The sequence below is a fragment of the Phoca vitulina genome, unplaced genomic scaffold (genome assembly GCF_004348235.1).
Source record: "Phoca vitulina isolate PV1807 unplaced genomic scaffold, GSC_HSeal_1.0 scaffold1, whole genome shotgun sequence".
NCBI classification, from domain to species: domain Eukaryota; kingdom Metazoa; phylum Chordata; class Mammalia; order Carnivora; family Phocidae; genus Phoca; species Phoca vitulina.
The window spans coordinates 49633110-49645329 of record NW_022589704.1 but is presented as its reverse complement, the minus strand read 5'-3'; the positions used below and the strand labels follow the sequence as shown (position 1 = coordinate 49645329).

General features: G+C 40.3%; 1 pseudogene; it reads right to left on the bottom strand.

Annotated features, from left to right (window-relative positions):
- Positions 1 to 4402: 4402 nt before the first annotated feature.
- LOC116641198 lies at positions 4403 to 5482 on the bottom strand (annotated as a pseudogene).
- Positions 5483 to 12220: the final 6738 nt, after the last annotated feature.

Here is a 12220-nt window from a genome sequence, read left to right as displayed (position 1 = left end):
AGGCAGAGTCTGTAGCTTTTATTTAATACGTAATACAAATACTTCTATATAAACTGAGGTGCTTTAATAAATACCTGTTTATTGAGTAACTGTTCTTTATTGTATTTGAGGAGCTCCCTAGGTCATATTACTTCAGGATTTCCTTCCTTCCTCCCTCCCTCCCTTTCCCCTTTCCTTCTTTCCTTCCTCCCTTCTTTCTCCTTCCCTCTCCCCCTTTCTTTCTAACTTTTCTACTTAGAAGAGTTTTATGTTGATTCAGGTCACATTTTATAGAATTAGCTTTGTATTTCTTTTTTTTGAGTTTTTTGTCCTAGTAAAGGAGAGCATTTTAAAAGTCTTTTTCTAGAGGTTGCAGTTATGTTATTTTCTAGTTCTTCCCTTAATTCAAGTAAGTAGAATTGTCTTTAAATAGGCTATTATTTGATATCTGCCAAAGGTATTGAAGGGTCTTAAAATTATAGCCCAGTGAACTCTCTTGCCTGATATTACACCAATGTTAATCCACCAATGAAAGTAAGAGAGTTTCCATGTGTAAATCTGATTTTAAATGAAGTTTTATTGAACCCACCTCACCCTAAATTTCTTGGCTTATGAGACACGATATAAATCTGTTTCCCTTGGAAAAAAATAAAAAAGAGTGCTCTGAACTGAAAGAAATTTATTTTATTCTTCAGCATCTTATTTGTGCCCTGTGTATTAAGGACCAGGAACTATAGTATTCATTACCTGTATGGTTTGATACTTTTGTGAAGTAAAACCTCTTCAAGATAAAATTTACAAATCTTTTAATATTTAAATTCAAATATTAAAAATTTTAGTATTATGATATTTTAATCAAACTTTCCTTTATAAAGATGTATTTATGTGGTTGTTATGGACACAAAGAAGTATGGGAAAAATGCTTATCTCAGTGCTGGCTCAGCAACAGTGGTGTGTAAGGAGAAGGTAATGACCCAATATCAAGTTCAGGGCTATGCAAGTTAATGAAATACTGACCCGTTAAAGGGAATTTCACTCCTGGGGGTTATTGTGCAGCACCTGTGGGTTGGAGAGCTACTACTTGGGTTATGGGTGTGTATGTGTGGTTTTAATATATGGGTGGAGATAAAGGTTGGTGGGAATGACCCTTCTATTGGCTGCAGGTAATGGGGAGTCCAGTTACCTCACTTGGAGAGGAATGAGAAAGGAGACTCAATGGAAAGGGAATTCCTGTCTTGGAAACACTCTGATAATTAAGTCTTTGAAACAAAAAGTCGTTATTGGAATACTCCTTCATCATGCATGTGTCCATTCATCCATATCATCCATTCATTTGTCCATTTTCTTACTCATTCACTCATTCAATTGCTGGCAAATTGCTCGTAGCTTTTCTACTGTTAATCCCCAGAATGAGTTGTCATCTGAGATTGGTTATATTCTGCTCTTCCCTTATTACAGATCTCAGGGACTTGCTTTCCTTTCATTTTAACATTTGGAAATATTTATCATTAAGATTATGAAAGAAATTCATGTTTAATACCAAAGAAATGAAGAATAACTTGAAGAGTATCAAGAAGAAACTAGGAAAAAAAAATTTACCACAGCTCCACAACACAAATAAAAAAAAACCCATTGCTAACATTTTTTTTAGTCTCTTTTTTTTTTAATAAGCTGAAAAGTTGCAATTGTGCTGACTTCATAAGAGCACAAATAATAAATTAGTAGTATATCAGCTTTTGCCTTAGGCTCTGTATTCTTGGGATCCTAGGTAAGGACACATAGCTAATTTAAGCAGAAAAAATAATTTATTAAAGATATTAGGTAGTTCACAGAATATCTTGGAGAGACAGAGAATCAGACTTGGATGCTACATAGTTGAAAACAATGTTCATATCATACTACAGGGCTGTTCTCTTAGAGATCTCGTGGCTGCCACCAGTGATAGGTACTGTAAAGTATATCACTGAACCTCTGTCAGTATTATTTCTGCAGCTGGGTAGAGCTGCTCTCACCTTACTGGAACAGATCATATGAGATGCCTGTTTCTGCACATTGCATCTGAACTGAAGATTTGCAGTAGTGATTCTGAGTGTCATAGACAAATTGTATGCCTGGACTCTGACTGCAGGGACAACTGGGGAAATGAGTTTCTGGCATGGACTCAGAATATGGCAAACTCTCCAAACATAAGAAGAGCTTTAGAAAGTACTAGTGAATCCAAAGCATGAAAAATGTCCACAAGTTTCCCCCTGGCTGTGCAACATCAATATACCCTCTTTTCTGTTTTCTAAATTTTCAAACAAGATCAACAAGAGCAATGACCAAATGCTCCAACCTAACTTAACGCTACAAACTCTTGAACAAATAAAACCTGATGTACGTTCTCTCTAAAAGCAAGGCAACATAAAATCTCATTGGTCTTTACATCCAATTTCATATCCAGTGCCTTTAGCTTATAGCATTTCTCCTTTAGTTTCATCATGGTACTGTCTTGATTTTCTATAACATGGACTAAATTATTAAGTAAAACACAACAATATACCTTAGATAAAAGAGTAAGAAAAAAAAGAAGAAAAGAAAATGAAAAAATTAAAACTTTATATATTACAAAGAATGGGAAGAAATTTTGGATGTACACCACAGTCCTCATTTCTGCAAAAGATTATGAGGCAATGATATTTTGATATCCCACTTCCCCACACATTTGATTGGCTGCCAATAGTAACAATACCTACTTTGTTTTTTAGTATCACCATTAAAGTGTTAGACTAACCCCTTTTCATATTCAGCATCTAAAGATTGTTCCTGAATCAGTTTTGGCATTTTGTATCCTGGTGATGCACAGAAAATCTTGCCTTTGAACCTCTTTTTTTTCTAAACATGACGGGTTAATTGTTTATTGTACATCAGTGCTGCACAATTGTCATTATCAAAGTTAGCTGGAAAATAGCATAGTTACCTGAGGAGGGGCAGGGCAAAATGGAGGTGCTGACAGATAGAGAGTTAATATATTAACTTTGGGGAAAGAGTGACGGAATGTGACAGACCCAGGCTGGAGAGGGTTAGGGAGGAATCACGCTGTGAAGGCTGATTGGGCAGTGCTGTTTTTTGAAGGTAGAGTAGAACCATGATCTCACTCAGGTAGGCCCTGGTGATGAGTAACTGTCTTTGTGAGAACTAATTATTGAGGCCTTAGAAGGATAACTGGGCCAATGTAGTCTACAGGGATTCTAGTCTACTCTATGGTATCTTATTTTTCTTGGGAAAGTGATAGAGGATAATTTTCTCAGCTGACCCAGATGCCTCATTTGTTAAAAGCTGATACCTTTTTTTTTGGTAAAGATTTATTTATTTATTTATTTATTTATTTATTTATTTATTTATTTATTTTTCGGGGGGGGTGGGGAGGGGCAGAGGGAGAGCAGACTCCCCACTGAGCATGGAGCCTGATGTTGGGCTCAATCTCATGACTGAGAGATCATGACCTGAGCCGAAATCAAGAATCGGATGCTTAACTGACTGAGCCACCCAGGTGCTCCATAGAAATGATACTTCTGATGAGAAAATTATCCATGTGCTTTTGGGAGGGGGTGGGATATCGACATTCTCTGGCTTCCACTAAGGTATTACTAAAAAAAAGAACATATACCAATCAAGCAACACAGGTGATCTTTCCAAACACAATCCCCTCCCTCACCTCACCCCCTCTTCCAGCCTGAGCATTTCCAGGTCTTCTCAGTTAGGAGGGATCACTCATTGTGTGAGTCAGGGCTCTTTTTTTTTTTTTTTTTTTTAATTTCAAAATGCGGTTTTATTAATGCACTTTAGGATAAGTGCCATTCTTATTTTACCTTGTCTGGAAGAAATACTGCCAATTACAGTCACAGGAAATTTTCATTAGACAAAACCTGCATGTATGAGTGTGTGTGGTGGTGGTGGGGGTTTGGTTCATTTATATCATACTGCTCATGTCTTGAGTTTATAAATAACATTAAGCAACACTGTTTCCTTCTAAAATTTTCTTTAAGGCAGATCTATTTAGCATCATCTGTGTTATTAATATGTGCAGTGTAGTTTTAGAAAATTTAAATGTTCTAGTTTCTCACTGAAAATAATAGATGTGGTCAGGAATAGAAAACAAAAATCTCGTTTCTAGTCCCTCTGCCTGGCCACATTTTAAAAGCACAAGTTTTTCACACACACATATATATATATTACTGTATCAAAACACATTTTAACAGACTTCACAGCTCACTTAAAGCTTCAGTTTACAGTCATTCATATGAAAGATTTCTAATATGGAATGTTCACTTAGAAAGAATTCCTCACTGGGATTCCAGTGTTCTGTATCAGAAATGTAGACATTCTTCAGTGCAATGCTAGACATTTTACCTCTTCAATTATGTTTTTCTTTCAAAAGTTCTCATTTTACTTTTGGGTCTTCATTTTTGTATGCTCGACTTATTTCTTTTAGTATATTCTCTGGTAAGGCAGGTTGATATCTGTATAAATAACCATATGGACGAAGATGATAAATGAGGTATTCTAACTCATATATAGTTGTAGGATCAACATAGTGAAAAGAAACAGCAAGATCAGAACAGCAACCAGGACCCTCTACAGGAGGATAATAGTTATAATTCCAATACCAAAATGTTCTAGGTAGATAACTCTTGATTAAGTGGTGTTCTGGTACAAAGGGATGAAAAGTTTCTTTTCCAACGGTACCTCTGGGATCTCCCACTTCTATATTTATAATTTCCATGCATTTGCCCAATGCTAAGTCTTCGATGGAGGAACTATGTGTACATTTGTCTGTTTTAAATGCATCAACAAATCTCTTCAAGGCTTCTTTGCTCAGTACATATCCTGCTCCTCCACTCATGTAGCCCTGCTTTACATAGGGCTTAAATCTTCTCCCAAAGTAAATGGGTTCTTCAGGGTTGTATTTTGAGAGTAGCCATCTCAAATTATCCAGTATAACCTATGTATCATCATCTGCTTTCATAAACCAATCAGCATCTTCTAAATAATGATCATGAACATACTGAAAAGCTTTAATTGTTTTCCAGTATAGTTGGTCTCTGCCTTCTCTGGTTTTTAATCCCACAGCAGGGAAGTCTTTATTTTCTTCTGAACTCATAAACAACACTTTATTACAATGCTGGGCCCATGTCAGCTTTGACGTGTTTGGCCTTTTTCTCTAGATTTTGAGGCCCTGTCATAACCCAGCAAAGAATTTTAACCTTTCGATAGAGGTTTTCAGCGATGTCTGTGTTCTCATCTTTATGTTGGCTAGAATCTGCATTGAAGTTCATCTGTCCTTCTAGATGATTTTGTCCATTATCATCTGAGTGCCTAGCATGAGGATCATTATGAAGAATATTAGGCTGGGTATCACTCTGTTATCCCAACAAAATACTAAATAGCTGAGAACATAAAACAAATCCAACTGCTGATCACAAAGGAAGGTTAAAAAATCCAGCCAAGATTTAGAGGCCATTTTCCGAAAGTGTATTTCTGACATCAGCCGCGGCTCCCTCTCGCCCTTCCTGGGGGGCGGAGAGGGGGACGACTCGAGACTGGCAACCTTAGCTCCTCCCGGTACCCGCAGAAGTGGCTTGCGGCTGCTGGCTGGGGCCGCCCGCTGCTGCCCAGATCATTCCCTGGCGGCGGCGGAGGTGGACCCAGCTCACCCCCTCCCACCCCCCCACCCCCCGCCCCGAGTCAGGGCTCTTTTGAGGACAGGTGATAGAAACCTAAATTGATTAAGCGGGCCAAGAGGTGAACTTGTTGGTTCATGAAATTGGAAGGACAGGACTATTACTGATGGCCAGAACCAGAAGCTATAGCACTAATTTTCTCTCAACTTATGTCTGTTTCTCTATAGTTGGTGATTTCATTCTCTTCCACTGCAAAGAGGTGAAAGCCCAAAAGTTTTCTACCTTCATTTCCATTTGAAAAGTCCTTGGGATGGACTTTGAGTTCTGTCACAGATTTAGGCTTCAACCAAATACTGTGAGATGAAGTTAGTTCTTATTCAGATTGCATGATTCAGGGTGGGAAGACTATGTTGCCCAAAAGTAGGAAATAGGTGACTGGGTAGTCATTCCCTAGAAATGGCCCCTGGGAGTTTACTGTGAGTTGGGTGATCTGCATCCAGTCTGTGATTTGTTACCATCTTGTAACTTCTCAGTCCCTGTACATCCTGCTAGAGATGAACCTTACTTAGAAGGCTCCCTTTGTGTACTTGTTGAGTACTTATTGTGTGCCTGGTTTTGGAAGGAATTTGGAGATCAAAATTGATTCAACATGGTCTCTATCCTCAAAGGACACATGCACATGCATTTATAAATGAGGAAGTGCAGACATTATACAGCCATTACTGCAAGGCCCTGATTAATATTTTTAAATTTAACTGTGTAATTAAACTACTGTAATTGTAGCTTCAATTTATTAGAATTTTCCTTTCAATGTTTCTCTATTTAGTACTCTATAGATCAAACTAGACTCAACTGAGCTTAGAACTGTGGAAGCTGAATGGTTGAATTCTTTACTCCCCCCATAGCCTCAAGAAGCTGTATGTACATGCAACAATCTGTGGGCTAGTTGCCCTGGTGACACGTGTGCATTTTGCCAGACCCTCAGAAAGATGTGATCTCTAATTAACCTTAAAATTAACAGGCTAACAGCAAAGATTTCATAACAATTCAGAAGAAGAGGCAGAAAATATTCTAGAAAATGTAAATCTGAGGTGACACTTGTAAACCCGCTGAGGTAGTAAAATATTATGGGATTTCATAAGGCTGAGAGACTACAAAGCACCAACATCAGAACAGTAATTGAGTGTATTTTTTCCTCAGTTTGATCCTCACATCTAAATGCTTTAAAGGAAATTAGAAAAAAAATGGTTTAAAAATGTATTTAGCCCAACACCTTTAGAGTGGATATTGGAGCAGATGTTAGATCACATTGGAAATGGAATCTACTCTTAAAGAATTATTAATTGCGTGTTTTGACCTGTCTCCTTTCCTGTCTTGGGGGTTCATTTGATTAGGTTTCCCAAAACTACTTTATTCTCTAGTGAATAAATTAAAAGTGAATACTTTTTCATGCATGGCTCATCATTTTGTATTGTAAAATTGGATGGAAGAAGCATCTTTTTTTCTTCCCAGGTTGGGACATAATTGATATATAATGTGGTATAATTTTATGGCATACAGTGTAATGATTTATTTTTTATATTTTGCAAAATGATTACCACAATAAGGTTAGTTAACATCCTTACCTCACATAGTTACAAATTTTGTATGTACTTTAAAATCTACTCTCTTAGCAGCTCTCAAATATACAACACAGGATCGTTAGCTATAGTCACCATGCTATGTATTACATCCCAGAACTCAATCATTTTATAACTGGAATTTTGTACCCTTTGACCACCTTCACCCATGTCCTCTATTCTCCCCCTAACTTTTCCCCCTCCCATAACCACCAATCTTTTTTTTTGTTTCTATCAGATTGATATCTCTTGGAGATCCTGTTTTCGATATATGCCCAGAAGTGGAATTGTTAGGTCATATAGTAGTTCTATTTTGAATTTTTAGAGGAACCTCCATATTGTTTTCCACAGTGGCTCTACCAATTTACATTCTCACCAGCAGTGTATAAGGGGTCCCTTTTCTCCACATCCTTGCCAGCACTTATCTCTTTTCTTTTTGATGATAGCCATTCTATTGTTGTGAGGTGGTATCTATTGTGGTTTTGATTTGCATTTCTTTAATGATCAGTGATGCTGAGCACCTTTTCATGTACCTGTTGGCCATTTGAATACCTTTTTTGGAAAAATGTCTATTCAAGTGCTTTGCTCATTTTTAAATTGGATTATTTGTTTCTTTGCTATTGAGTTGTATGAGTATATTATACATTTTTGATATTAACCCCTTATCAGATATGTGGTTTGCAAATATTTTCTCCCATTCTGTAGGTTGCCTTTTTGTTGATCATTTCTTCTGCTATGCAGAAGCTTTTTAGTTTGATGTAGTACCATTTGTTTATTTTTGCTTTTGTTGCTTATGCTTTGGGTGTCCTAGCCATAAAATTGATGCCAAGACCAATGTTAAGGACCTCTTCCCCTATGTTTTCTTCTAGCAGTTTTATGGTTTCACGTTCTACATTTAATCCATTTTGAGTTAATTTTTGTGAATGGTGAATTACATTTCATTCTTTTGCATATGAATATTGAGTTTTCCCAGTACCATTTACTGAAGAGACTATCTTTTCTCCATCGAGCATTCTTGGTTCCCTTGTCAAATATGAGTTGACCATATACACATGGGTTTATTTCTAGGCTTTTGATTCTGTTCCATTGATCTATGTGTCTGTTTTTATGCCAGTATTAAACTGTTTTGATTACTATAGCTTTGTAATATAGTTTGAAATCAGGAAGTGTGATGCTTCTGGCTTTGTTCTTCTTTCTTAGGAAAGCTTAGGCTATTTGGAATTTTTTGGTTCCATATGAATTTCAGGATTTTTTTAATATTTTAATGAAAAATGCCATTGGAGTTTTTTTTTTTTTAAGATTATTTATTTAATTATTTATTTGACAGAGAGAGAGAGTACAAGCAGGGGGAGCAGCAGTCAGAGGGAGAGGGAGAAGCAGGCTCCCCGCTCAGCAGGGAGCCTGATGTGGGGCTCGATCCCAGGACCCCGGGATCACAACCTGAGCCGAAGGCAGACGCTTAACCGTCTGAGCCACCCAGGTGCCCCTTTTTTCAAGATTTAAAAAAAATTTTTCATTTATTTATTTATTTTTTACCATTGGAGTTTTGATCAAGATTTCATTGAATCTGTATATCACTTTTGGTAGTATGGATTTTAACAATACTAATTCTTTCAATTCATGAAAACAGAATATCATATCATTTATTTGTGTCTATTTCTTTCATCAGTCTTATAGTTTTCAGTGGACAGATATTTCACCTCCTTGGTTAAATTTATTTTTAAGTATCTTGTTTTTTATTGCAGATCCCTATTGTAAATGGGATTGTTTTCATTATTATTATTATCTTTTTGGGGGGGATAATTTGCTCTTAGTATATAGGAACACACTGATTTTTGTATGCTGAGTTTGAGAGAGGGAGAGAGAGCACACCTGCACACACACAAGCAGGGTAAGGGGCTGAAGGAGAGAGAGAGTCTCTAGCAGACTGTGGCCAGAGTGTGGAGCCCCACATGGGGCTCCATCTCACCACCCTGAGATCATGACCTGAGCCAAAACGGAGAGTTGGATGCTTAACTGAGTGTGCCACCCAGGTGCCCTGGGGTACATTCCTTTTATACTGAATTTGTTGAGAGTTTTTTTTTTTTTTAATCATAAATGGCTGTTGAATTTTGTCAAATGCTTGCATTGGTATGTATCTGTGCATTTGAGTAAATGGTCTCCTCTTCCAGACTTTATAGATTTGCTTTGGCAGGGATGGTCTTTCACCAGTCCTCCCAGCTTGGGGTTCTGGATGGGTCAGCTAGTAGTGTCCTTGGGCAGCTGGGGTTTCCCATCTGGTTCTCTATTTGGGCAAGGCTACTGCCCATACTCTGAGGTCAGGAGGTACCCCTGGCTGATCTCAGCCTTCAGGTGGGGTTGCTGCATGGACTCCCTAATTTATCCAATTAGGCTGCTGGCTATGCTCTGTGGTCAGTTTGGGCCACTAGATGGGCTCTGCTATCACCTCTAGTTGGGCAGAGCTGCCGGCTTTGTTCCTTGGTGGGGTGGTTCCACTGGTGGGATTCCTCAACTGGGCAAGGCTATAGGGCTTGGCTCTGCAATCCTTCTTACTCAGGGGTCTCAGGTTGTGATCCTTGACTAGATGGTGCCACTGGATGGACTCCGTGTTCAGGTGTGCTGTGGCCTGCTGCCAGGTTGTTCTAGTTGTCAGACTCTGCTCTGGGATCAGGTGGGGATGAATATTGTGCTCTGAAGCTGGAGAGGGCTCCAGGTTGGGTTTCACATGAGGTAGACTGCTGACTGTGCTGCCTTGTTGGGCAAGGTCATTGGCCAGGCTCTTTGGCTAGGAGGGCCTTCCAGCCTGATTATGCACTTGGGTGTGGCTAGGAACTGAAGTCAGGTAGGGTTTTCTGGTTCCTTCCTCAGGTGGGACTGAGGATATGCTTCATGATTGGACATGGTCACTGGCGATGCTTCCTGCCTGGGAGAGGCTGTAGGTTGCATTCAGCAATTGAGCCAGGCTTAGGCTGGACTCTGCTGCTGGGTGGGGCCATAGACTAAGCTCCCATGCAGCCAGGGATGCTCTGGTTAGGCTTCCTTGTCTTGTCTCGGGGGACTGAACCCTATTCTTAGCAGTTAGGTGGGGCTGCAAATTTGGTTTCCTGCCTCTCGGGGGTCATAAAACGGGCTCTACCTCTAGTAATGCTCACTGGCTGGTGACCTGAATCAGCTGAACTGTCCACCAACTCCTTGGCCAGACAGGTCCATCGTCTTGGCTCTGCGGATGGACAGATCCGCTGCCTGGGCGCTCTCGGTGTAACTAGCTGCAAGCACGGCTGTAGGACGTGCTACACGGTCGCCTGGGTTTTCTCGCTCGGCCTGGAGGCTATAGGCAGAGGTAGGTGGAGCTTCAAATTTGGTGGCTTGCCCAGGCAGGGAGTAGAACGGGCTCCGTGCAGGCACAGCTCAGTGGCTGGTGACCTGAACTAGGCCGAACTGCCCACCAAGCACCCTGGCCAGACTGGTCCACCGCCACGGCCCTGCAGATGGCCTGAGCCACTCGCTGGGATCTCCGCTTGGTCGCCGCGGGGAGGAGCAATGCAGTCCGCCCAGATCTGAACGCCGGATGCGGTAGGTCTCATCCTCCCGCTCCTCCATTTGTGGGCTGATACTCGGTGGCCCAGCTCCACAGATTTCCCCAGTGATTCCTGTGAGGTGACACCCAACTGGAACTCCTGGGAAATGCCCCACGACACTGGGGAAGCTGGATGTCCGCCTTGGGCTTTCCTTTCTCGCTGGAGCAACCGCAGACCTAGGAAAGCTGTCTCAGTTGGGCGCGGGCGAGGGGCGAGGCCGGCAGAGCGGAGCCGCGCCTCTTTCCGTTCCAGCGCGCCTTCTCTGTCACTGTGGTCCAGGGCCTTGCTTCAGCCTCGCCCCTGGGTTCTAGGATTTTCACAGTGGTGCCTTATCTGTGGATTGGTGCTAACTGGTCTTCTCCTGAGGGGGACCGAAGTCAGAGCGACCCGTGCCGCCATGTCGATGACGTCACGATCTGGACCCCACCTCTCTCGATGCTCTAGTTTGTGTTGAGCATGTTTTGTGCAGAAACGGGGGCATAATATTCAGTTAAAGGGGCTAGTCGTTCCGATGCAGAGAATTGTTGTAAACAGATTTAACTACGGTGTAGTTTTGTGACTAAATATAAGAGTGACAGTCAGGCATTGAAACCCTCCAGAAAAGAAGTGAGGAAACCTCTCCTGGTAAGGAGACCCAGGAAAAGTTGCAGAATTGAGGGAACAGATTCTGTGAAGAAATGGATTAGTATACATAAATATTTACAAGGACGACAAACCTATCAGACACTTTCTTACAGCGAATCAAACATTTGAGGTTGAAATTAGCTGGCATGGCATCTCCTTGACTTCTTGTCTTTTATCTGGCCTTCCCTCTTCCTTTGGTTGTTTCTGGGTAGCTCAGCATAAACACCCAGGAAGTAAAATCTCCGAAGTAGATTCTTTATGCTCGCAAGTCAGTTGGCCTTTTAATATGTTGCTAGTACAAAAAATTTATTCAGCCTTCAACAAATTTTTTCATGGCTTCCTCATTTCCCCTTCTTCCAACATAACTTCTGTTTCATGGTGAATGAAATCATGCTTTCAACAATTTAAAAGTAACTTCACCTTATCCACATGATTTTAGGGATCAGAGAAGAGGCCAGATTAAATATTAACCTTCAGCTGTGTTGTTCATGCTGACACTCAGGCAAATCCAACTTTTCTGGGCTGATGTTTGGCAGGGGGTCCTATTTTTTGCAGCTAGAAGTTATGGAATTTATGCAAAGTTAAGGTCTGCTTTGTGTGAAATTAAATGATAAAATGAGCAGTAGAAACCTGGCAAGGTATTCTTTTTTATTAACCAAGTGAAGAAAACTCCCTTTATTATAACCTTGGAAGCTTTTTTGTTCTTTTTTTTCTTCTACCTTTCTGTCACTCTGTCTTTTATTTGCTTTTTCATTTT